Source organism: Balaenoptera borealis (genome assembly GCF_965194805.1).
Source record: "Balaenoptera borealis genome assembly, chromosome: 1".
Classification (NCBI taxonomy): Eukaryota; Metazoa; Chordata; class Mammalia; order Artiodactyla; family Balaenopteridae; genus Balaenoptera; species Balaenoptera borealis.
In genome coordinates, this window is record NC_138860.1 from 160,265,471 (window position 1) to 160,292,401 (window position 26,931).

A 26,931-nucleotide genomic window follows, 5' to 3' on the forward strand; every position below is an offset into this window, starting at 1 on the left:
TGATCCAGAGCCCCCTGTTAATCACTTCACTGTACTGTCCCGCACCCCACTGCTATCGATATCTTGTTCTTCCTGCTTCGAAGAGAAATGGGACTGTGACCTTAGTTCACACATTTGTCCTCTAGGCTTATCCACTCACCAAAGACCCTCCTCACCTTGGGCATCAGCCCGCCACCTGTCAGAGCCTCGGATGGCTCCAGTACGCCATCCCAGAATGCTAAGTCCTTTCTTACCCCACCCAAGGTCCTTCACGAAAGCCCAGTCACAAGTTGTACTTTTTAATGTCCACAATGAAACTTCGTCTTTGCCCTCGTAGTTGTGTCTTCCAAGGACATGGCTCTGCCTTCTGTTGGCACAGAGCATCCTTTCTGCTGCCCTTGCCAGTGCCCTCAACCTGGCAAAGGACCAGGAGCTCTACAGGTCCCCAGAGGGCTGGTCTAATGGAGCCATTTGCCAGCTGGGCTCCAGGATCCCCCAGAGGTGCCACAGAACCCCTTCAGGAGCAGCCTTGGAGGGAGTTGTGGGGTAACATGAAACATAACCCACTCAGCTTCTACCAGGGCACCCCATCTTTATCCGTTTTCCACACTGGTCTTCAATGTAAGTTTTATTTTCTAAGAAAAAAACTCTCTGCAGAAAATGTATGGGTTCATTGGCTACATCGATGCTTTTTCCCCCACGATTCCACAAGGTTTTCCTTGAACTAAACTCCTGTATCACCCTGGTCGCTAGAATTGTCTTATGGAATCATAGCTTATCATTTTCTCTTTGACCTCATTTGAAGGCCAGTACTTCAGGAATAGCCATATATGCAGGAAATACCTCAGCACACTAGTGAAAAATAGAGAAGTTGTCCACTGTGTTTCTTGGTACCCTTGAAATAAAGACCATGGTAACCAAGTCGTCTCAGAAATCTGGGACAGGGGCTTCCCTGGTGACGCAGTGGTTAAGAATCCGCCTGCCAATGCAGGGGACACGGGTTCGAGCCCTGGTCCGGGAAGATGCCACATGCCGCGGAGCAACGAAGCCCACATGCCACAACTACTGAGCCTGCGCTCTAGAGCCTGCGAGCCACAACTACTGAGCCCACACGCCACAACTACTGAAGCCCATGCGCCTAGAGCCCGTGCTCCGAAACAAAGAGAAGCCTCTGCAATGAGAAGCCCGCGCACTGCAACGAAGAGTAGCCCCCAATTGCCACAACTAGAGAAAGCCCGCGTGCAGCAACAAAGACCCAACACATTCAAAAATAAAATAAAATAAAATAAATTAATTAAAAAAAAAAAAAGAAGTCTGGGAAAGGAGGGTTTGATTTTCCTAGTTTCCTGGCTCCTTCCTACTACTGACAATAGAACCCATCTTGTTTTGCTCCTTACCTTGGCTACTAGAATGCCCAGAGCTGAGATATTCAGCTATGCATCTCTCTTTTTAAAATGTGATTTTTCCATTATATAGTACTTGTGTATTTCCTAAGAATTAGAAAAAAAGACAAGTAAAAGGAAGCCAAAACCAAAAATTACTTACTGTGTTTCTACTCCCCAAAAAACTGTTAATATTTTCATCTATTTCTCTGGGTTTTTTTATGTACAGTTTTCATGTGTTTTTTTTGGTAGGGTTTTTTTCTTTTAACATAGGTGAAATCATCCTGTATATAAACTTTATAGCTTGCTTTTCTCAACCTGATATCTCAAGATTATCACATTCTTTCTTTTTAAATTGAAGTATAGTTAATTTACAAGGGTGTGTTAGTTTCAAGTATATAGCAAAGTGATTCAGTTATGCATACATATATATATATATATATGCTTTTTCTGATTCGTTTCCATTATAGGTTATTAAAAGATACAGAGTATAGTTCTCTGTGCTACACAGAAGGTCCTCATTGTTTACCTATTTTATATATAGTAGTGTGTATATGTTAATCCCTAACAACTCCTAACTTATCTTTCCCCCCACCCCTCACTGCCCCCTTTGGTAACCATAAATTTACTTTCTATGTCTGTGAGTCTATTTCTGTTTTGAAAATAAGTTCATTTGTATCCTTGTTTTAGATTCCACATATAAGTGATATATGATATTTGTCTTTGCCTGACTTACTTCATTTAATATGATAATCTCTAGGTCCATCCATGTTGCTGCAAATGGCATTATTTCATTCTTTTTTTATGGCTGAGTAATATCACATTCTTAAAGGATGCAGAGTATTTCATCAGGTAGATCAGAGGTCAGCAAGCTTGTTCTGTAAAGGGCCAGAGAGTAAATAATTTAGGCTTTTCAGGCCATACTATTTCTGTCCCTACTGCTCCACTCTGCCTCTGTAGTAGGAAAGTAGCCATAGACAATATGTAAATGAGTGGGTGAGGTTGTGTCTCAATAAAACTTTATTTACAAAAACAAGCTGCCAGTGAGATTTGGCCTGCAGGCTGTAGTTGCCAGCCCCTGATATAGATGGAGTCTAGTTTTCATAGACCCGTTATCCATTTCCATATGTTAGCACTTAGGTTTGCCTTCAGTTCTTAGAATTTTTGTCCCTTAGACTATATTCCTGGAAATTGAGATGACTGTGCCCCAAAGTATGGATCTTAGTGAGGCAAAGCTCTTGGTTCATGCTGTGAACTGTTTTCCAAAAGCATTCTCCCAAATTCCGCTACCAGCAGTGATGTGCCCATTTCCCCAAACCCTGTGTGCACTGGGCATTGTCCTTCAAGACATTTACCTCCAGCCTCCCGTGCTCCCTTATGTCTGGATTTTGCTTTTGTCTGATGTTTCACGCCTTGGTCTGCACTTTTATTCTTTAATCTTCCTCACTTTCTTTTTGGAAGTAGGTAAGATTTAAGCAAGCAGGGGTCAAGTTCAGGGGTTGGGGGAGCCAGGGAAGCACAGAGTCCTGAAGGGCCAGTGAGGGTGGCACTGGCCAGCAGGGCTGACAGCTGTCCTTCTCTGCTGGGTGAGGGACCCACTCTGGTGGGTAGACACTGACTAGAACTTCCAGAGCCTGCATCACTGTGGGTCAGATGGGGGAGCAGAGAGGAGGCTGCCATGGGGAGAAAGGAGCAACATGGCAGAAGGGGACAGAGTGGATTTGGGGCTCAGATGACGCAGGCTTCCATCAGGCTCTGTGTGTGAGCTTGAGCAAGTTATTTTACCTCTTGAATTTGCCCATTTTTTCATCTGTAAAGGGGATAAAACAGTCAACTGCACAGGACTGTCCTGAGGATTCAACAGGAGCCTTAATACCAGACCCTTGCACAGTGCCTGGTACAGAGAAAAGACTTAATGTGTCTCTGTTAAGTTGAATTGGCTTGAATGCTAGGGTCTTAGGAATGATGGGAAACAGATCATATGAATATTTTTTAAAAGAGAAAGAGTTTGGATCCAGTGCACAGTACAGGGTGGGCCTTCAAAAAACAATTGATGATGAATGAATGGATGGGACTGTGAAGTCAAACAGCTCCCGCTTTGTCACCTGTTAGTTATACGATCTTGGACAGAGCACCTCCCTCCCTAGTGCTTCAGCGTCGTTCTCTGCAAAATGGGTTTCCTGCAGGATATTTACCTAGTGCTCCCAGATGAGAAAACAATCATGGGTGGCTGAGTAGTTTGTTCAGGGTCTCCCAGCTGGTCCGCAGAGAGCTCAGGGTGCCCACCGGCCGGCTTGCTAAGAGGATTACATGAAGCCAGGATTGTAAAGTTTCTGGCTCAATAAATGTTCATTCCTTCCCTTAAGCAAGCTGGTCCGCCAGCCTGGGGGTCTTGGCCAGGGAAACTGAGCACAGGGCGGGGTCTGCAGCCACCGCAGGGACTGGGACTGCCCCAGAGGCTGCTGCGCGGTGGCTGTGGGTTGCTGGCACTGGCGCTTGGGAGGAGCGCTCCAGGTGGATTCTCTGGAGATCACCTCTCCCAGGGGACCATTTCCCAAGAGCTGTCTCGCCTCCACGGAGTCCAGTGTGTGCTGCGGCCAAATAGAGAATTTGCCTTTTCTCAGCAGCCTTTTGGCTGAGAGTGCCGCCTAGGCTTTTCTAACAAGCCATAGCTCTCGTAGAGGGATGCAAAGCCCATGTGAGGGAGCATGTGGTAGGAGCAGCACTTAGCACAGGACGAGCTGGCCCATGGGAGGAGCTCCATCACGGTCAGCTGCTGTTGACCTTGTTATCACTACTGCTATGGACCGGGGCTGGGTATAGGAGGCTTTACCTCCTCCATTATGACATCTGATCAACCCAACTTCCCTTCTAGGAAGGTGTGAGTATCCCCATTTTACAGATAAGGAAACTGAGGCAGGTATGGGGAGGGAAGTACACAACTATTAGTAACAGAGTGACAGTATAAGGCCTTGAATTTAAGTGTCTGACTCTAGAGCCCATATTCTTAACCATTAGTCATATTTACTGCTCTTCATTACACATAAAACCTCTCGGTGAAGGAGAAAGGGCTTTTAGTCCTGAAATGACCAATGTCCTTCCTTCTGGATTTGTCTGACCCAGGAACTAGGGGACCCTAGATTCTTTAAGGCCAGAACTCCAGCTACTCTTTTGACTGACTCGTTCATACTGGAGGCACAGTTATTGAACTCTTTCCAGGGAGTATTTCATCAACCATCCAACAAATGTTTTTTAGGGATCTTCCCTGTGCCAGGCCTTGTTCACGGTGCAGGGAATGCATCACAAGTAATAATAATTACAACTAACCCTTACTATGTGCCAGGTACTGTTCTAGACACTGCACATAGATTAGCTCATTTAATCCTCACGATCCCACAGATAGCTGGTATTAGCCTTTCCTTATAGATGAAGAAATCAAGGCACAGAGAGGTTAAGTAATCTGCCCAATGTTCCACAGCTAATGAGTATCAGAGTCAGGATTTGAACCCAGGCAGTCTGGGGTCAGCATCCATACATTTAATTGCCCCTGCACTGTTGTGGCTCACATACTCCCTGACTCACAGAACTTCTAGTCTTTCCTTTCCAACAGGCCTGTTCAAATAGGACCAAACTAGCTTAATTCAGTTTTGTTTGCTGAGAAGCAGACTGGGCAGTGAGAATGAATCATCCCGGATTTGTAAAGTGCTTGACATCATGGGGCCAGTGGGAAAAAGTCAAGGTCATGAATGGGACCCTGGTCTATTTTCCACCATGGCCTTGACTGCCATGTGCCCTTTGGCAAGTCTCCTCACCTCTCAGCCTCCATTTCTTTATTTGCAAAATGGATTGTCAGTACCTGTTCTAACTGCCTCCAGGCATTTTTGTGAAGACCAACTGGTGTGGCAGATGGAAAGAAGATTTAAAATAGAAAAAAAACAGGCACTGGGCAAGGATTTGTTATTGAACCAAAGTGAAATTTTGGTCAGCTTGATGAATGAATGAATGAATGAATGGTCCTAGCAGGCCTGCAGATTGGCTCCCTGGGTAACAAATGGCTCTCTCCGGGAGGTCTGTTGGAAGTTTTCAGAGTCTCATCAGGGCTCTCTTCTTGGCCATGTCCCATGCTCCTGTCCCTTGAGTTATTTTGCATCTGATTTTGTGTGTGGCTCCAAGACTGTTTTGGCAAACATTCATTAATGTCTGTTGGGAGAAAGGCCTTGTGCTAGACTCTGTGGGGAGACTGAGATGAATTTTGAATGGTCTCTGCTCTCAGGGGCTCAGAGGCTAGGAGGAGAAGTAATAAGAATAATAATAATGATAATAACAATGACCAGCATTTACCACATCCCAGATATTGTGTTGAGTTTTTATATGCATTATTTCATTTAATCATTGCAACAATTCCGTGAGTTACTAAAACTTTTGTCCCATTTTACGTGAGGAACCAGATTTAGACAGGTTAAGTAACTTACCCAATTTCACACAACTCTGAAATTATAGAGCTGGGCATGAATTTGAGAAAGAATATGCACATACAAATAACTCTATTATAAGGTGGAAACTACAGCGTATCCTACTAGAGGGGCAAGGACAGGCCTCTTGGCGTTCAGAAAGAGAAGGGAAACAGGATGATGGTGGTGACGACAGTGGTGATGCTGATGGTCTGTTGATGTTAATGATGAGGATATTCATGATGGTGGTGGTGGTGACGGTGGTGGTGATAATGGCAATGATGGTGATGAGGAGGGTGGCGATGATGACGATAATCCTCTAGTGCCCATTTGTTGAGCTTTTCCTTCGTGCTAGGCCCTGACCTGGGTGCTTCCTACTGTCTCATTTCATGCTCATAATGACTTTCCAATGTCAAGGTCATCATCTCCATTTTACCCACGAGGACTCTGAGCTAGAGACAGGCTGAGTGACCTGCCAAGGGCACGCATCCAGTCTGCGCTGGGCTGGAGCTTAAGCACGCCTCACGGCAGAGCTACGGCTCTTTCCCATACCAGGGTCCCTAACCCGTGGGCCATGGGGCCAGGCATCCCGGAGATGCTCCATAAATACCTACTGAGCAAATATTGAATGAATGGATCCCCAAGGAGTCAAAGCCTTAAACCCAGAAGTCAGAAATAACATGTCTCGAGTGAGTATGTGTAACTGTTTTGTAAATAGATGTAGCGGTGCTGTGATCACTAAAATACAAGTTAATTGTAAAGCATTATGTTCATGTAGCTTTTGTATTGTTCTTTATTTTTTTGTTCAATGAAAAGATACTAAGTGTACAGTTAGGAGGAGTTTTGAGAAATATTTTCACACAAAAAGGGGTCCTCGTGCTAAAAATGGTGGGAAGCGTCCTGCAGTCCTGCATGTCGTGTGAAGTGCTTTGCCCAGTGTCTGGCACAGAGGTCACTCAGAGGAGAGAGGAAACCCACCAGGCTGGGGATTGGGAGCTGTGGCATTTGTCCTGAGTCTACAAGTGACTTACTAGACGTGAGCTGTCCCTTTCCATGGCTGTCTCTATAAGACCTAACACCAGCATCTAAGAGATTTCCCAAGTGGCTATGGAATGCTGACATGAATGAATGGATAACAGAAGAAAAAAATGAGTGAATTACGACGAATGGTGCTCAGGGAGCCTGTGAGGGGATGTTTTCCCCAAGGAGTGCTTGAAAGTGAGAGTTTTTCAGCCAGAGAGCAGAAATAGAACACAGGGGGTTCAGCAGGGGCTGTTGACTCCAGACTTCCAGCTCTGTGAGTGGGGTGGTTAGGCTACGGCGGCATCCCCAGGGGGGTCTGATCTTGACCCTGTGATGACCCCGTTGGAGATGGGGTGGTGGTTGGAGCTTGGCTGCGAGGCTACTCTCAGCAAGGCTGTGCTCCCTATTTGGGGATACATTTTTCAAACTCAAGTGCAAGTTGACAGATGGCAGTGGTATAATATTCTCACATTCTCTACTTCCCACAGGCCTCCTTCCAACACAGCCCTGCGAGCTCTTAAAAACCTCTGTCATATCTCGACCATGAGACCACGGCTGGCTCTTGGCAGGTAAGCCCCCCATTGCTCCCTCACACCACGGGGCATGGAGCAGTTTCAGCACAGCCCTAAGACCATGGGCATGTTTGTGGCCAAGAGGTAGGTGGGGCTGAGTCCAGTCTTGGCAGGAGAATGGAGCCTCACACTCTCCCAGGACTTCAGGACAAAGCTGCCAAATGTCCAGAGCCCTGCAGCGGGCATTTCTACCAATGGCGGTGTATGGCGCTAGGAACGTGTCCTGGGACAGAAGCCAGGGAACTGGTTCTGACACCGTGTCAGCCTTTACTGCTCAGGAAACTCTCAGGCAAGAACCTGCCTTTCTGGGTTTCCGTTTCCCGGTGTGAAAGTGAGGGAATAGGGTTCAGTGAACTGGACTCCGCGAACCAGCTCTTCTAGCCTCCGGCCAAGGCCATGGGCTGGGAGGAGGGACGGTGGGGACAGCAGCTGTCTGCCACTTCCCTAGGGCTCGTCTCCTGTTTGACTGCTCCATGGACCTCTATGGAGAGCCTGGGATGGGCTTTGCGTGTGCCGTGCGTGTGCTTGTATGCATTTGGGCCCAGGACCTGTGTCCCTTCCAGCAAACTGTGCTTGAAGTCGAACTCAAGCGTGGACAGTCACCAGCCCTGCACCTGCCCTGCCATGGCTGGACAGCACACCACGGTCACTGTAGGCTGTGGTGCCCAGATGGGAAGGGCGAAGGCTGCCCACATGCTGAGAGCATGGGCAGTCCCGCAGCAGAGTGTGGGTGTGAAGATCAAGCTGGGTGACGGGCAACACAGGCTGGGAGACTAGGTTACCGTTAACAGTGAGGCCTTCATTCATGTGGGAGTGAGTGCAGGGCCAAAGCTCATGGGCAGATCTTCAGGGCAGGCTGGGAGAGCTGCCCAGGAGATGAGACCAGGAGGGCACTGAGGGCTAGAGGGGAAGAAAGCACATCATTGCCCTAAAAAAGCTTCCCATCCGAAGGAGGAGATGATGTGCAAATAGCCACAGTTCAGGAAACCTGTGAAGGCAGGAGGGGTCCATTCTGTCTGGGTTTGGTTGTGGGGTGGTTCAGGGAAGACCATTTGAAGATGACACTTGAACTGGGCTTTGAAGGATGAATAGAAGTTCACCAGGTTAAAAAAAAAAAAAAGGAAGAAGGGCATTCTAGGCTGAGGAGACAGCACGTACAAAGGGGGAGTGGCCGGAGTGTAGGCCCAGAGGAGGAGTGAAGAAAAGTGAGGCTGGGAGAAGTGGGTGGGCCTTTGAATGCCAGGCCAAGGAGCTCAGGGTGGGCCCTTTATGATCAAGGAAGGAGAGGAGATGGTCAGCTCCGTGGTGCCAAGAGAGGCCTCTGGAACCCGGGGAGAGGCTGAGAGCAAAGAGGAGGGGCTCATGTCGGAACCTGCTGAACATCGGCCACAGGAGGCCCAGGGCAGGATGCCCCTCACTGAAGGGTCCGCGTCCCACTGGGGCCCTTCAGGTCTCCTGATGAACAGCAGCCACAGGGGCACTGGGGTCCCCGTCCTGTGCCGGGGGCCTCTCTAGTGGAGGGCTGCTGGCCTTGCCATGAGAACCCCTCTTCCCGCCCCACCCAGCTCCCCTCCTCCCCCGCCCCTGAAGAATGGTGGGCCGCCTTGCCCAGGGCAGCAGTCACGTAAGGATGCAGTGTTGCTACCGAGGCCCTTCTCAGCCTCCTCCTGTCCTCTCCGCTGCATAACGACGAGGCTCCCCCGCTAGAGTCGTCTTCCGTGTGGTGGGTAACACTCCGCAATCGCGTAGTTTTACAGTTTCCTCTCTTGGCAGAACTCAGAACGCCTTCACATCTGTTGTCTCTCCTGGGACAGAAGGAAGAGTAGGCTCTGGGACCAGAGAGCGCTGGACTCCGGCCCTGCCCTGTCCCTCCCCTGGGGAGCAGTGTAACCGCCTGTGCCTCAGGGTCTTCATCTCCTAAGTACCCACCTCCTCGGCTGGTTCCAGAATCAGATGCCAGAGCTCGTGTGAAAGGCCAGCTCGGTGCCCGTCGCATGGGGAACTTATATTCTGTGCTGCTCTACCAGCTCATGTCCCAGTGATGGAGCAGGCGGCCTGGAATGACCTGTGTGTTTTTTGGTTCAAGGGTGGCATGAACAGCTCGCACCTGTGCCTTAACAGGCAGGCAGGCCCATGGACTTGATTTTCCTTTGAAAAGTTCATTCAGCAGAACTTTCCTGACACCTCCTCCGTTCCAGGCACTGGCAGATACTGGGGGCCCTGAAAGGAATAAGACGGTCCCTTCTGCAGAAGGGATGTGTAAACAAATAGCAACACACTGTAAGAAAGGAACAGAGCCGTGGAACAGGGAGCGTGGAAGGATCAGTAGGGATTCGTCAGATCAGGAGAACCGTGGAAGGCAGCGAGGGCGTTCCAGGCGAAGGGGCCAGCAGGTACGCAGGCATCACCGTGGGAAACCTCCTGCTTGGTGGGGCATCTGTGTTAGTGTTTACGATGACCTGCTCTGCAGAGCTCCCCATCACAGAGAAGCATCCAAGGAAGCCTGCACCTGCCCCCTTGTCAGCTCAGGAGGCTCAGATCCAGGCCAGGCTTCACAGTTTAAGAGGAACATCAGTGAGCTCTGAGATACGGCCAGATGTGCAACTTCTAGTTCCCAGACAGCAAGGAGCTTCTGATGCTTCTCTTGCTTTGAGTTGAGGGCACGTGTTACCCACAAGCTCAGAATTAGTCAGGGAATCGTTATTGCTGTGTTTGTGCTGGGGCTTGGGATAGAGATGAATAAACATGGATCCTGCCCCAAGTACAGAGAAAGAGGTGGACAGACCTTAAAGGTCCATATCACATATCTACAGATGCTCTAACGGGGTGGGGAGGGCATTCAAAGTGCTAAGGGGCCATAGAGGAGGGGCAGTCAGAAAGCAGGAGCAGGGGGCCGTCATAAGGAGGGAATCTGAGCCAGATGATAATAAGAATAAGAATACTTATAATAACTAATGATTATTGAGCACTTACTATGTGCCAGGCACTGCTCTAAGAGTTTTATATGGATTTACGTTTCACCTACACAACAATGCTATGAGGCAAGTGCTGTCATCATCCTCTTTTACAGATGAGGAAAACTGATGCACAGAGAGGCTGAGTAACTGTCCAAGGCACACACAGCTGGGAAGTGGCCTAGCCAGGCCGAACCTGGGCAGTCTGGCCTCAGAGCCCACTCTTGAATGACCTGGCATAGCCTAAACACTAAGCACTCTCTAAGAACTAGAGGCACCAACAGGGTTGGGACCGTGTCTGTCTTGCTCTAGCACATAGTAGGCAGTCAATAAAAATGCGTTCACTAACTAGAATGCACAGATGCATGGATACGTTGATCCCTGAAAGAGTAGGGACAGAAAATGGGCACAGGGACAGGCACTGCAGACAGAGGTTGCAGCTGAAGCAAAGGCCTCAGGTACCAGCACGTGGAGTTGCTTCGAGGCTCTGCCAGGTCTGGAGCGCTGGAAGGCGGGAGGGGACCGGATAAGGAAGGCAGAGTTTGAAAGGGAGCTTCCCTGGCCAACCCTTCCTGTTCCAAAGACCTGGCACCTGCCTGCCTTCCCTTGCAAGCCTTCCCCACCCAACCTGTCCCACATCGAGAAAGGGAGGATGCCTTGACCTTTGTGTCCCCACACCTCTCTGTCACCCGTTCCTTCAAAGGCTCCCAGAGGCAGGGGAGGCCTGCACCACCCAAGAGGGGCTTAGGAAAGATAGTTTAAAACGTGCGCCTGTACGGGATGGCTTTCTGGATGTTTGAGGCTTCAGGGAGCCGGTGTTTTTCAAAGATCCTTCCTTCCTTCCTTCCAGCTCTGTGGGCTATGCATGGGAAACTAGGGCTGGGGCTTAGCTCTGTGGCTTCCTAGCTGGGCGCCGTTGGGTAAATCGATTCTGTGCCTCAGTTTCCATCTCTATAAAATGGGAATAAAAACAACAGAATTAAAGTGAGCAAGGTTTGGGGAAACTCCCATTCAGATCGCGGCTCAGTGAAACATAGTTTCTCGGCTTCCTGCTTTGCTTCTGGGGCCTCAGTTTCCTCCATAAAAGGAAGACTTGGAGAATGTTGATCTTTCCAGCTTGACATTCTAGGATTCAAAGCTGTCCACACTGGTGGACTAGATACACAGACACATTTACACACACATATGTGCTATATGACTATAAGTATATACAATTTAATCACTTTTATAAATTTAAAATGTATACTAAATTATATTTAATATAAACATTTAATTGACAGCATCTTTGTTGTGTTTTCTTCTGATTGAAAAAGTAATACGTATTTACTGAGAACATTTTGGAAAGTACAGAAAAAGAAAAAAATTCAGCCGCTCTTCCACATTTGACACTGCCTCTTAGATATTCAGGGAATTCCTCTCCCACCTTTTTTTCCTATGCACATACACAGATTTTTCAAAAACATATTTGGGATTGTACTCTGCATCCTATTTTTTAACTCAAGCTGAGCTGTGGAGCCAGGTGTCTGGGCAGGGCTGTCGTCCCCACGCCCGAGAGGAACCAGAGGCAGCTGCTACCACAGCTGTTCTGTGCCCGCTTCCCTGCTCCTGCCTGGGCGGCCGGCTACAAACATCTGACCTTCGGATGTTCTGTGTCTCTGGCGGGTGCACATTTTACACTAATTTTAGCCTAACCTCTCCGGCCCGCTGGCCTTGGGGGCTGCACACAATGGACGGCTTATGTAGACAGCTGCCAACGGAGCAGGAAGAACCGTCCCACCTTAAAATGTTCCTCATCGCCGGCCAGTCCTCTGCTCTCAGAGAACAAGCCGGCTCCCTGTTCCTTCTCTCACCAGGAAGGGGCCAATGTTGATGTTCCCAGCCCAGCAGGCTGGACCTGGCGGGCAGGTGGCCCACCAAACACATGGGCGATTGCTTCTCTGGATGGGGCCGTGTTTTTACAGGACAGGCTTGAATTTGAGCTGGAACAGCTGAAAGAGACTTCCCAAGAAATTGCTGGGTGGTGAGTTTGCAGCAGGGCAGCTGGGTGTCTGAAATGTCCCTGGGTGTGTACAGAGAGCCTTCCAGAGCCTCACCTTAATGTTTTACCTTTGTCAAGTGTGTACAAACGTACAATGTTCTTTGACATCCGGCTTTGTCCTGATGACAGCCCTGTGTATTGGGTGACAGAATTCCCATTTTACAGGCAAGGGAACTGAGGTCGAGATAGGGAAGTAATTTGTTCAAGGTCACCCAGCAAGTCAGTGGCAGGGACTTGAACATGAACGTGGGTCTCTCACCCCAAGTCCAGGGCTCTTTCCATTCACTGGCATCGTACAGGTAAGGGGTTCAGCCAGGTTCATATGCATCTGCTCTGTGTTTCCTTAGGTTTGGTATTGTTTTTGCAAAATGGAGGTACATTAATTTTCACCTTAAAAGTCATACGTGTTTATTGGAAATAAATACACCTAGTTGGTCTGTTTCTAAAGCACAAATCTGATCGTGAGAGACTTGCTTCAAAATGTGTGACAGCTCCCTTTGTCCACAGAGTGAAGTCCACGTGCCTTAGCCTGACATCGAATCTTCACAGCTTGCTACCTGCTCAACCCCCTCCCCACTCTCTCCCAGTCTGGGCTCCCCCAGCACTTACATAGCTCTACGGTGGCACCAAGGTGGGGCTGGAAACTTTCCTTACGATCTGCCTCCTGAGCAGAATAGAGCCATGAGGCAAGAAACCAGTGGGTTACTCATCTCCATGTCCCTGGGGCCCACCCGGGGCCAGACACGGAGCCAAGACCAGTAAATGTATTGGTCCCCAACCCACGGTCCTTCATGAGAAACTGGAGCTTTGATCTACGCTTAGAAGAAAGCCAAGGGCTGCCCGGCAGCTGCCAGCCCCATAAGGAAGTGGCTGCTTGGCCGGACTCCCAGGAGGGGCCTGCAGGGCCAAGTCAAGAAACACCAGCCCTGGGCAGGCTGGGAGGAGGAAAACGGAAGGGCGTCCCCAGATGTGTGCTGGAGACCAACCCCTTACCCCATGGCAAACCTTCCACCTCCACCCCCTCCCCTCCCCAGTCCCTTGGTGACAATACAGCCTGTGTAATACATCCGCAGCCCGGACGGTGGCTCTTTGACCCAAGTCCGATACTCTTCAGGAACAATCCATAGGCATCACAGCTGCTCTGGGGGAAGAAAAGTTCTCTAGGGACTATCTTGGCTCAGTGAGGGCAGGACCGTCTCTCTCCGACTCCGTGTGGGGCTCCTCTCTGGGCGTGGCCCCTCAGCCTCCCAGACTCTGGGCTCTGGACATTATTGTGAGAGAGGCAAGGCCTTCAGAGTCCCACAGCCTCAGCTCCTGCCAGTCCTGTCAGTTACTAGCTCAGGGCTCCATCTCTCTGAGCCTCAGTTTCCCCATCTGCAAAATGGGACTAGTGATACCAGCCTTTCAGGGTTTTTGTATCTTGCAGGAAAATACTTTACAAAAAGCCTAGCAGAGCAGCAGAGACACAGTGAATGCTCCTTCTTCTGGAGGGTTCTCAAGGCCTCGAGAGCCTTCCTGAGAAGTGCCAAGGCTGCTCGGTGAGGGTGGAGGTCTCTGGGGAGAGGTGCTGGGTCAGGTTGTACACGGCACAGCAATCTAGCAGCTACCACTTCTCTGATTCTGACATGGTCTCGGGGATTTAGCCAAAGACAAACATTTTGTTTTCTAATGAAAGCCCGTGGAAAAGTAGACTTTTATAACAGTTGTTTCACTTCACTTTCAGCTTTCTAGGAAGACGTCTTTCGTTCATTTGTTCGTTCATTTATTCGTTCGTTCTACAAATATCTCCATGGCCTTGACCACCTGCCAGATGAGGCAAGAGATGCACAAACAGGCCATGCAGGGCCCCTGTCTTCCAAGAGCCCACCGTCTCACTAATAATTGTCATTCAGGGTAAAAACGTAGGAATGACATGGGAAAGGCACAGTGTTGGGGTAGGGAGTGATCGTTTCCTGAAGGGTTGTTTGGGAAAGGGTCCATGAAGAAGGTGGCACCAAAATGAGCCAGTTAGGAAGCACAGAGGGAAAAGACCCCAGTCTCCAAAGAAATAGAAGCGTAAAATTCCAAGAATAAACTTAGGAAGTCATTGTGGATTAGTCTATAAGTTAAATGAAATCCCAATTAAAATCTCAACAAAATTTTGTAATAAAATGGCTATAAAGTACATCTGGAAAAATAAACATAGATGAATAGCCTAGAAAAATTCAGTGTTGGTAAAGTGTAGCTCAGTGGACCTGAACAGAGCACCCAGAAGGAGATGTAAGTGAGCGTGGTGTTTAGAATTACAGACAAAAAGGCAGATGATTCCTAACATGCTATAAAGACAACCAGTTAGCTATTTGTAGGTGGAAAAAAAAGAATGAAACTAGATCCATAATTCAGTCCTCACATCAAAATATTTCCTAGGTGAAGAAAAAGCATGAAACCAGAAAAGTACTAGAAGAAAAACAATGAGGGAACATTTATGTCATATTGGGATGGAGAATGCCTCCTTAAGTAGAAAACTAAATCCAGAAATCATGAAAGAAAACAATTAAAGACCCCATGGGCAAAAAACACAATAATCAAGGTTAAAAGATTATAACAAGCTAAGAAAAGTATTTCAATTTGCAAAAGACAAAATACAGGGCATGTTAAGCATATGAAGGGTAGTCACCAGTAGTCAAAGGATGTACATTAAAGAATCAAGATGTACATTTGGGTGCCTATTTCTTTTTTTATAATTTTTTTAAATTTATTTTTATTTTTTTAAATTAATTTGTTTATTTTTGGCTGCGTTGGGTCTTCGTTGCTGCGTGTGGGCTTTCTCTAGTTACAGTGAGCGGGGGCTACTTTCTTGTGGTGCGCAGGCTTCTCATTGCGGTGGCTTCTCTTGTTGTGGAGCACGGGCTCTAGGTGCACGGCTTCAGTAGCTGTGGCACGCGGGCTCAGTAGTTGTAGCTCGTGGGCTCTAGAGCACAGGCTCAGTAGTTGTGGCACACAGGCTTAGTTGCTCCACGGCATGTGGGATCTTCCCAGACCAGGGCTCGAACCCGTGTCCCCTTTATTGACAGGCAGATTCTTAACCACTGCGCCACCAGGGAAGTCCGGGTGCCTATTTCAAAGCATGAGAAAACCTGGGGAAATGAGGAATGGGACACACGGACACTGGAGCACTGTTAGTGGATTGTGAATTGATACATTTTCTGGAGGGGAGGTTTAACAGTATGTACCAACATTTTCAAATGTGCATACCCTTCAACTCAGCAGTCCACTTCTAAATAGGTATCCTAAGGAAACAATCAAAAGGTGCCTGGAATTGTATGTATAAGAAGGCAACAGAGCACAGTGGTTAAGAGTGAGGCATCAGAGGTCAGAGAGACCTGGTTTTATGCCATGTGACCCTGGAAGAGTTACTTAACATCTCTAAGCATCAGTGCCCTCAACTGTAAAGGGGGCATAATAATAACACCACTTTCATAGGCTTGTTGTGAGATAATATTCAATGAGATGATACTTATAAAATTCATAAATATGATTTATATAAATGTAAATTTATCTGTATACTTGTTTATAAATAAAATTCAGTGAGATAATACTTACAAAACTCTTAGCAGAGGGCTGGGCCCATAGTAAGTACTGAATAAATTTGGCTATTTTATTATTAGCAATAAGGCTGTTTATCATTAGTGTTGTTTATAATAGTGAATAATCGGAAACAACCAAATTGTCCATCAGTAGGTTAATAAGTAAAAGAATGCTCGTGGAGATGCAGCCATCTAGAGACCTGTGTTTATGGGTCTGGAAAGGTGTTTTTCACATAATAGTGTATGAATATTTTTTAAAAGGTGTCAAAAGAATGTGGAAGGTATGTTCTAAATGGTATACATCTGTGTATGTAGAAAAGTACTGTTCATCCTTGTTATTAACAGTAGTTAAGTTCTATAAAGTTCCACAAACACTGAATTTATATTGTGAGCACTGAACCATTGTTCCTAGGAGAAATACAGCATTGGTGCCTGCGAGCCTCTGGTCACAACTTTCTTGTCAACCTGTCAGTACGTAACCTTGTTGTATGTGTGTTTCTATCAAAACACCTTATTTAATATGTACTGTTGATTCATTACCATTGCACTCATGGCCAACAGCCCTGTAAGTCTTGCCTGAATGAAGCGTATCTAACACATGCGTTGTCTCTGTAAGGCACATCACAGTGAAATCACTGACAAAAAGCACAAAAATGCAAACATCATGACACTAAATAGACTGTAAAAAGGACACTTGTTGACATAGGGGAGCTGAAACAAGAAGGCAGTGTCGATGGGCATTTAGGTGGCTTCCACGTCTTGGCTATTGTAAACAGCACTGCAATGAACATTGGGGTGCATGTATCCTTTCAGACCATGTTTTTCTCCAAGTATATGCCCAGGAGTGGGATTGCAGGATCATGTGGTAGCTCTATTTTTAGTTTCTTAAGGAACCTCCCTACTGTTCTCCATAGTGGCTGCACCAATTTACATTCCCATCAACAGTGTAGGAGGGCTCCCTTCTCTCCACACCCTCTCCAGCATTTGTTGTTGGTGGATTTTTTCATGATAGCCATTCTGACTGGTGTGAGGTGATATCTCATTGTAGTTTTGATTTGCATTTCTCTAGTAATTAGCAATGTTGAACATCTTTTCATGTGCCTCTTGGCCATCTGTATGACTTCTTTGGAGAAATGTCTATTTAGGTCTCCACCCATTTTTTGATTGGGTTGTTTGTTTTGATGATATTAAGCCACTTGTGGGGAGACTCAAATCTTTTGCTCTGCGCGTGTCTGCAAATGACCACAAAAGCACCATGAGCATTGATTTCAGGACTGCAAACCAACTTAGTGAGTAGGTGAATTTACAAATGCAGAAACCTTGAATAATGACAATCAACTATATCTAAAAAAAGATGGTCATGTTAATGATAGTTATCTGAGGGTCAGCGTGGAAGGTAATTTTCCCCTCTTTCTTCCTTGTACTTATAATGCTTTAACTTTTTTATGGTGGACATGTGTAAGTAAAATCAGGCAAAGCAGTAAAGTTACTTTCATTTTGGGAAGAAAAACGTGTCACTGATGGCTTTCCATTGTCAAGATAAAAGCCAAACTCAGTCGAATAATAAAAACAGCTAATAATTTTAGATAATGCTTACTATGCACCCCACAGATTTCTAAGCCCTTTATGTATATTAATTCATGTACTCCTCACCAAAAGAGATAGGTACTATTATTATATTATCCTCATTTTAAGGTGAGAAAACTAAGGCAAAGAGAAGTCAGATAACTTGCCCAAGGTCAGAGCTAGTGAGAAGCAGAGTTCAGATCAGAACCCAGGCAGTCTGGCTCCAGAATCCATGCTTTCAACCAAAATTCTGTGAGCGCATGCTCAGTGCCTAGCCTGGCTCTGGGTCGCAGAGATGCCCAGGAAAATCTGACCAAGAGACTTGCAGTCTGGAGTGAGGGCAGCAACAAGGGTGCACCAGCGCTGTAGGCTCGTGGCAGGGCGGTGGGGGGCTTCCCGGCCCAGCCTGAGGGCTCAGAGAAGGTGGCATGCTTTAGCCCAGCACTCCAGGCCCCCCCAGTCTGGCTCCCCTTCCTTTCTCACCTTCTTACAGGCACACCCTCTCTCCCACCAGGGCATCCCACCCCCAGCCCCATGCAACCATCCCCCTCTCTGAAGGAGCTCAAAAGTCATCTTTCTCAAGCCATCAGGAGGAAGCGAGGGCTCCTTCTCCCGACCACCCCTCTATTTTGGAGCCGTTATCTCTACTCACCTGTCCATCTACCCCCTCGAATGAACTTGTCTCATTTCATCTATCAATAAAAGTGTATTAAATGAATAAATAAACAAACAAGTGGAAATACCTAAGATTCTGAGCCCCGCCCCCCCCCCCCCCCCCACAAATATAGGCCAATGGGATTGTAGCGCAGTTGCTGTCGAAGGCTGCCAAGGCTCTGGAGGACTCTGGAGGGCTGCGCTGTCTGCCCCGGAGCCTCTGTGACCACAGGATCGGGAGGTAGAGCTGACAGGGCTGCAAGACCAACATTAGCCAGGGTGTTGTTTCTGTGGCTTCTGAAAAACCCCCCGCCCCAGTGGGAAAGACTAAGAAAGGTCCCATTCAGCTTCTCTTGGCATTTCCAAGGGAAAGGATGGGGTTTGGATTGGCTGGGCTAGGGACATCTTTTCTAAAATAGCCTCATGCATATTCAGCTGCTCCCTGAAATAGTCGGGTGGCTATTTTAAGCGGCTTCTACTCAGATGCCCACACATAATGGCATCTACCTTGAGCGTGTAAACCAGCAAGAAGAAAAGAAAAGGGTATGAGAGGACAGTGTTAGGAGGCTTTTGATGGATTCCTACCACTCCTCCCCCACCCCTTGGCGTGTTTTCCTCTCGGGGACTCTCTTGCATGAAACTGAAAGTCATGGTTACTATGACAACTCACTGGAGGAGTTTTCCCATCCAGTGACCTCACCCACCCGGATCTCAGAAGGCACAACTACACCAGGACAGCCATCACTTAAAGCACGATAACGTTAAGTCCATGACAGAAGTTGGTTAGTTTACTCCTGAGAGAGTCCCTTAGTACCCATTTCCTCCTGGTTTGTACACAGTCTAACAAGTTCCCAGCAGATTAGAAGTAGAAGCACTGGGAGGGCAGAGAGACCCTAACAGCAGGAGGTTGAGGTTACAACAGACAACCCAGCTGTGAGAGTAAAGAGAGAGCAACTCTATAAAGGACACATTTATTAACAAATATGTACTGAAGCATCAATGTGTACCCTTTTTGCTGCGGAAATAAAGATAAATAAGACACAGGTCATGGGATGAAGAGGTAAATAAACAATTGTAAGTGTATTTATCTAAACTCTAACTTTGTTTCCCCAGAAAAAGATTCAAAAAAGAAGATGGAAATACAATGTTATAAGGGCTGAATTCAGAAATACAATGTCATAGGTGCCAGGGTTGAGGTGAGGACACTGGATTTGCAAAGGAAGGAAACAGATCTCTCTGAGGAGGTTGGGAAGGTGAGGCTTGGGCAGAGGGATAAGAGCTCTTGGAGGACAAGCAGGTGGTGGCCTCTGTTTAAGGTGGCAGGCACAGCACGTGCAAAGGAACAGAGGTGGGAAACAGCAGGTCTGTTTGGGGACTTCCAGCTCAGGGTGGCTAGAGCGTGATGCTGAGGGGGAGGAAGGGAAGAGGGGGGGGAGGAGGGGGGAGGGGAGGAGGAAGAAAGAGAGATGATGAGAGAAGAGGTGGGAGAGGCCTCAGAGCCACGTCTCTGGGGCCTTGGAGGCTCTGCTCTATTAGAAGAACTCTCTGGGGCTCTTGTGTGTTCGGGCAGAGATTTCTACCCACTCCAGTCACATCTGAAGGTCTCCCTGTGTCATAACATAGCACGGTGATTGGAAGAAAATGAGATGATGTTAAAAGCTTCACAGGGAGAGGTGTGACTATTAAGAATGAGATGGAAGTTCATTCCAGCTTCTCAGGACATGTATCAGAAAAATAAAATGAACAGGGAGGCTGGAAGCCTGGGCCCCAGCAGGAGGGTAGTGATGAGGAACAACTGACTGGGGGCCCTGGCCCTCAGCCAGCTCAGCTGTATGTCAAGAAGAAGAGAAGGCTTACCTTTATATGTCTGAATTTAGGCTTGCGCTGTTGCCCCACAGTTACCCAGAAAAGATTCTGCTTTGTTTAGGGCAGCCTGGGAATGGTGGGAAAGTGTGTGATACGTTTTAGAAAGATGGTCACTCAGAGGGGCTGAACAAGAGCAATAGATGAAGCTTAAGGAGGGAAGGCATCCTCTCCGGAGGACACCTGTCCAGCAAGGCCTGACCACACGTTACATCTCAGTCGGCTTCTTTGAAGGCTTCAGGAACCATCAGCAAGAATCCCAGTGCCCAGAGGTGCTGCATGTCTGTCCTCTTCCTGCCTTGAGTTCCTCCACGTGCATGCAGCTTCTTTATTCTTCCCTTGTTTGTTCATTGATTCATTCATTCATTCCCTTGGAGCTACAGACTGGGAAACTGCTGGCATAGATAATGGTTGCCTCCCTGAATTTTCAGGGATCTGTGAAAGCCCTGAAGTTATAAGAGAATGAGTGCATATTCTGTGTTCATTTTCTGAAGAGATAGTGCATAGCTTTCAGCAGATTCTCAAAGGGGCAGGTGACCCAAAAAAAGGTTAAGAACCACTGATAGAGATAGGTATTGTTTCATTTTAAAACAAATGATTTCGCCTTTTGGTAGACAAGCAGGGCAAGGAAGTGCCAAATGAAATTCCTAGTTCTGTGCCGAGCTGTCTCAGATGATGAAGTGACACTGGGGACTCTGCCAGTGTCCCCGGCATCGCTGTGCACCCAGTGTGTGTGCTTGCTGCAGCTGAGCCAGGCCCAGAGGCCTTCCAAGCACCAAGGGAGGGCAAGGTCCCCAATCGAAGACTTCTCTCTGTTTCTCTCTCTACCCAACCACAGTCTCTCTGTAAGGCCCCTTTCCAGCCTGTGCTTGGTAGAACGTGCAGAGGTCCTCCTGGTTTGGGTAGATTTAGAAAGCTGGAAGAAATCTGAGAAAGGAGAAAGCATATGAGCTGGAGTTGCAGAGGTCTGAGTATTGAATAAGGCTTTGAAGCGAAGGGGCAGCTGAAGGGTATTGATCAGTTATACAAGTCAGGTTGTGTCAACCTGGAAAGCTTCCAGTGATTTCCTGTGTCTGAGTAAAAGCCAGAGGTTGCATAAATGCCTTCACAGGCTCCGTTGATGTGGCCACCAATAACTTCTCATACCCCATATCCTCTGGCCTCCATACTGTTCCTCAAACTCTGGCCTCAGGGCTTCTGCACTTGCTGTTTCCTCTGCTGGGAAAAATATGCACAGGGTTCACTCCCTCACTGCCTTCAGGTCTTTACCGAAATGGGTCCTTCTCGGTGAAACCTTCTCTGGCCCCTATTTCAAATGGCCATGCCTCCTACGGCCACCACCCCATTCCCTGCTTTGCTTGTCTTGATAGCATTCACGTGCCATTGTCTATATATTATTCCCAGTGCCTGGAACAGCGCCTGGCCCATGGCAGATGCTAAATTCATGTTCGTGGAATGAATGAATCGATGCTTACCGTGCTCTGAGCTAGTTGCTTTAACATACTATAACCTCATAGGGTCCTGTAGTAACTCAGCAGGGAGGCTTTGAGTCTCCCTCTTCACATATAACAACCAGAGACTCGTAGCAGCTTGGAACCACTTCCTGGCTCTGGGGTCAAGAAGCTCCTGCTCTCTGTTTGTTCCCCGCCCCCACTCCTGGAAGCCTTTGATACTGCTTTCCCCAGGGCTCCTTGAGCCAGACAAGAGGCCGGGTTTGTACATGGTACAGTCAGTTGTTGAAAGTCCACAGCAAACTCTCACGATCCAGCTGTATCCAGGTCAGACAGTGTTTGATATGTCCTGGAAGTGGCCAGTCACTCTTATCAGAAGCAAAGTAAAGGAGAAAAGAAAACAACTTTATAGGGCTTTTAATGGATTCCTACTCCTTATTGCCATCCTATAATGTATCTTAAACATCAGCTCACTTTGCTGCAAGAGATTACTTAAACGAGGACTTTGCTCTTTGAAAATATAGCCCAGAACCCAAAAGTAAGCCCAGAAATGTGTCAAGATAGACACAACATGAGGTCACTTCCATATACATAAGCCCGTTCTTTTGCTCGTAGTGGAATCCATTGGTGCCCATTTTCTTCATAATTCTAACACACGCCCAGCCTGTGGGAGTAGGGGGTATGGGAAGATGGTGAAACAGGACACGGGCTGCATGGATGAAGGGAGAACCACACCACAAACCCCCAGAGGTGCCCTGTGCTGGTTATTGAGGTTTACAAATACGACACAGAACGTGCCTTTAAGGAACTTGCAATCCAGCTAGAGAAACAGATGGAAAACAATTAAGTGTATTTATTTATTCAAATCCTCCCCTTGCTCCAACAAGGATTCTAGGCAGAAATAGGAAATATGATATAGTAATATGCTGCTATTGAGGTGGGGATGGGGGCTCACAAAGGAGGGGATGCTCTCTTCTCCCTGGGGAGTCAGGGGGTCTCAGACACAGTGGTGCTCGTCCACTTGGTGACCCAGCAGGTGGCCTGTGTCACTGGAGCATGGGGCAGACAACCCTCCATCCAATGTATGTGCTGTGAGCCGGTCCTGCTCCTTGGGGAACTTCTGGTCCAGTGAAGCAAAGACCTGTGATGTATCTACAGTGCCTCCCTCCTCGCTCTCAGAGGCCTGTTCTCAGCGTATGGAAAGCCCCCAGGCTAAAGAGGCTGTGGCATTTCCTGTTGGTGGCCGATGGGCTTGGTCCTCCTGGACCCTCAGCTTCAGGCTGCACTGATCACGGTCCCAATAGTAGCTCTGGTTGCAGGGGTAACACCTCGCGTTCAGACAGCGCAGCACGGTTTGCAAAGCTCCAGGGCATCTCATTTGTTCGTGCGTGCAGAAGGCCAGGAGAGAGCCAATTTCCAGGGAGTGGATGGGACCACAGAGGCTCAGAGATTCCAAGTCTCACTCCCAGGAAGTGGCAGAGCCAGGACTGGAATCCTGGGGGAGGGGGGAGAAGCCCTGCCCACACAGGCGTGTAGCTGGTGGTGCGAACACCAGCAAAGGACCACCTAAGAGCAAGGGAAGGTGCTGTAACTGGCGGGGAAACACTTGGGCTCTGGAATCAGATTGAACCAGGTTCAAAGCCTGCCTCCACCAGCTGTGAGCTGGGTGCCCTCACCTCCCTGAGCTTTGGCCATCTCACCAGGTAACTGAGAACAATCTTACCTATTATACTTCGCAGGCTTGCCGTGAGAGTTAAATGAGACGATGCATGGCAATCCACCTAGCAAAGGCAGCAATGACAAGGGCCACCCTGCATGGCTTAGTTTGTGGCAAGCTTTACATGTATTATCTCAGCTAATCCTCCCAGCAACCGGCAAAATAGGTAGGATCATCGTTTTTTACAGATTTACAAAGACACTGAGTTAACCACAGCACCCAGAGACAGCAGCTGATGAACCCTGAATACTGGCTCCAGAGCCCCAGTTATTAAACATGAGGCTGTAATTCCTCCTCATCTCATTTCACTCATGAGCCTTTGACCCACACAGGCTCGGCCACTCGCCAAGTCTGTGGAAGTGACCCCCTGACCCAGCAGGAGGGAAGCACCATGGGAGTCCCTGGAGACCTGGAGAGGTCAAGTGAGCTTGACTGTGGAGGAAATGGTCAGCAGCTGTGGCCTTGGGAAGGAAGGGCTAAAAGGTCACGGGCACCAGGCAGAGCCGCATGGCCAAGGTGGTTGGTGGTTTTGGACTAACAAAGTGGTGACCTGGAATCCAGCGGGCTGGGCTTCCCTTTCCCACTTCCTTCCCGTGCCGACTGTCTCACTGAGTCACCTCCAGGAAGTCGGGGCGCTGAAGTGGAGAGTGAGGAGCCCTGGGTCCTCCCGCACCCTCGCCGTCACCTCACCGCGTGACCCTCAGGCACCCACTTCCCCATGCCTGGGCTCAGTTTCCACGTCTGTCACACAGGAGGCCTGACTAGATCTCCCAACTAAGGCAAAGGGCTTTTTCAGAGGGCAGTGCCTCCTGGAAGACAGTTCAGGACAAAGGCCCTCTCAGCTGGTAATCAGTTAGGGATTTAATAGCCACTGTCTGAAAATAAAAAAAATATATGCATGCATAACTGAATCACTTTGCTGTACACCTGAAACTAACACAACGTTGTAAATCAACTATACTTCAATTAAAAAAAAAAAAAAAAAAAGGAAGAAAACAAAATAGTCATGGGGCCTCCTGAAAACAGCCCTGTGCTCCCATACAACTTGCTGGGTTCCGCCATGGGTCCCGAGTGTCACCATCAGGTGCTGGGACCAGGAGGGTGGTAGAGGGCAGACCCTCCAAATGCTGGAATGGTGATGGCCGCAAGGGGTAGCAGCCGCAAAGCTACCGAAGCCTCTTCTTCCTTAGCTCCATCCTTTGCCAGCCTTCTGTGATTCATGTTTCTGAGTTTTTACCGAGTCCTGGGCCCTGGCGAAGGTCCAAGTAGATCCTTCAGGATTCTAGTGCAGGTACAATCTTGTGGGAAAATGCACGGCCAACGTGGGCCTTCTCTCAGCTCCAAGCAGTGTCCCCTTGGAGCCCTGGGCCATGCAATAACCTTTTCACTCACTCAGACCCAAGAGAAGCTGCTTTGGCTAAATAAAGTTCCAAACCTGTTGATGAGACTTATCCCTAAAGACACTGTATTCTGAAGTCAACTCATTTCTGCAAGTAGCAATTCTTAGCACAGCACACGGCTCCTCCAGCTCTAGGATGCAAGGGCTTGTGAGTTGAGAAGAGCTTTTTCCAGGGCCCTGAGGGACTGCCTGGGTAAATGACAGAGCGGGGTTATGGCATCTATCTGGGCTTCCTGCAGCTCTGGAGACGGTGGGAAGACAAAGGAAGGAGGATTATGGGGCATATGGAGTCCAAAGATAAGGTTCTTTACCTGCAAGCTGGAGTCCAGTTGGATTAGCGTGGCTTTTGAGCCCCTCCTGTTGTGGCCTTGCCCCCCGTGCCAGCCTCCAAGTGCAGGTCCCCTCTGTACTGAGAGCTTCAGCCTTACCACTGGGCTTGTGCCATTCCCCATCTTGCTGTATCATTTCATGTTTCTGTGTCTTTGCATATTTCTCTTTTGCTGGACCACCACTTCCTCTCCTCTCCTCCCCCATCTCTAACTTAGTCCTCCTTGTAAACTCTCATTTAAGACCCAGTTTGGATGTCACGTCTTCCAAGATGCCTCCCCTGACTTCTCCCATCCCCCTGGGTGGCACCTCTGTAAACATTTCTGTTACTTCGTTTTCACCCCATTTTACAGCTCTTTGGGTATATGTCTACACAGCTCCTTGAGCACCAGACTGTGTCTTGGTGGCATTTGTGTCCCAGGCTGAGCCCAGGGTAATAGATTTGTTGCTGAGGAAATGAATACCCCAGAGCCTGTTACCAAGGTTCAGAGGCAGCATGATGGTGAGGAGAGGCCTGGGGGAGCTGGATCGAGTCCCCGGCTTTGCCACTAACAGGTGGCACCCTTACCACCACCTATCCTGGGCCGCGTTTCAGTTTCCCCCCTTGAAAAGTGGATTAATTTCTCAGTCGTTCTAGAGATGACATTTTGTGATGTTTCTGGGAAATCTGTAAGGCTGCTTTTACAGAGCTCCCCAAGCCACTAACTGTAGGGCATCCTTCCCTTAATTCACTGACCCCTTTCATCCACTTTCCCAGTGCCCACTCAGGGCCAGGTCGATTCAGGTCCTGGGGGCACAGGGAGGAATCTGACTTGGTCCCTTACCTGGAGAGGTCCTGGCCTAGTTAGGGAGACAGACGCATCCACGGTGAGCACACAGTGCTATAGGAACGAGGAGAAGGTCAGCCCCAGGCTGGCCTGTGGCAGTGTTCAGAGAGGACTTCCTGGTACAGATGGGCCTGAATGACCCAGGGCACTGTATTTCACAGTGAGCACAAAGCATGTAAGCCACTGGGCGTGGCCAGTGTCATGGAGAAGAAGATGTGGTCTCAGCTGCTCCAGGGTGCCTGGGTGTGTGTCTCCGTGTGAGAGAGAGAGAGAGACCACAGAGGGGGTTGAGAGGTAGGAAGGCCTGGGCTGGCACAAGTTATAACCCCAACTTCCTTGGGAAAGAGCTTTCCAATTAAAGGCTTGGCGGGTACGGGCTGGGTTCCCTTGATTATGTAACAGCCAGGGATATATCGTCTGGGAGAGCATGAAAGGCAGGACGATGTGTCTGAGCAGGGCTCCACTGTTCCCAGAGGTGAGCTGGGAGCAGATCTGTAAATGAACCGGATTCGCAGATAGTGAAACATCCAAACCGGGGCAACCAGCCCATGTCAAGAAGAGAGGACACATCAGCCACCAGGTTGTGACAATGGGATTTGCATGGAGCAGGACACAAGGTGTCTCTCCCTGCTCCTCCCTCCCTCAGGTCCCCCCCTAGCCAGCTGGAGCGTCTTCCCATCCCATCAGGGTGGTCTCTGGGAATGGTGGGTGGGGACAGGCCAGCTCTGCACCACGCTGGCCCGGAAGATGTGTGCTGGGCGAGCTTTGTCCATGGCAGAATGCAGTGCAAGGGCTCCTCATCTCCTGTGACCCCAGGGTCAGGTGGGCAGGAGGCCTGAAGCAGGTGCGTGCCAGCTGAGCACTTTTGCTTTGCTTGCTGGGGAGAGAGCACATCCCATTTTCGCATCATCACTTTGAATCGCCCCTGGACTCCCAAGAAACATCCTGAAGCCCGTTGATAAAACACACAGGTCAGTTCTCAGCTTCTGGGGGATGAGAAGGGCTTTAGAGTTAGATGGTCTCTGAGCTTCATTTTCCTCACCTGCAAAGTGGGAATAATATTAGTACTACTTCCTGGGATTATTATTGTGAGGGTTCAGTACACGTGGAATGTTCAGCTTGGAGGCTGGCACATAGTAAGCACTCAATAACTGGTGCAGTG

The 26,931-nt window shown here is 48.5% G+C and overlaps 1 protein-coding gene across 7 annotated transcripts in view; it reads left to right on the plus strand.

The window, feature by feature from the left end:
* The window catches only part of HIVEP3 (HIVEP zinc finger 3), a 515,337-nt gene that overhangs the window by 341,809 nt on the left and 146,597 nt on the right, over positions 1–26,931 (plus strand). For all 7 annotated transcript variants that reach the window (XM_082387505.1, XM_082387507.1, XM_082387502.1 and 4 more), the window contains one exon: positions 7,324–7,404. The gene's annotated coding sequence lies outside the window, so the exon portion shown is untranslated. The remainder of the gene's footprint in view (positions 1–7,323; positions 7,405–26,931) is intronic.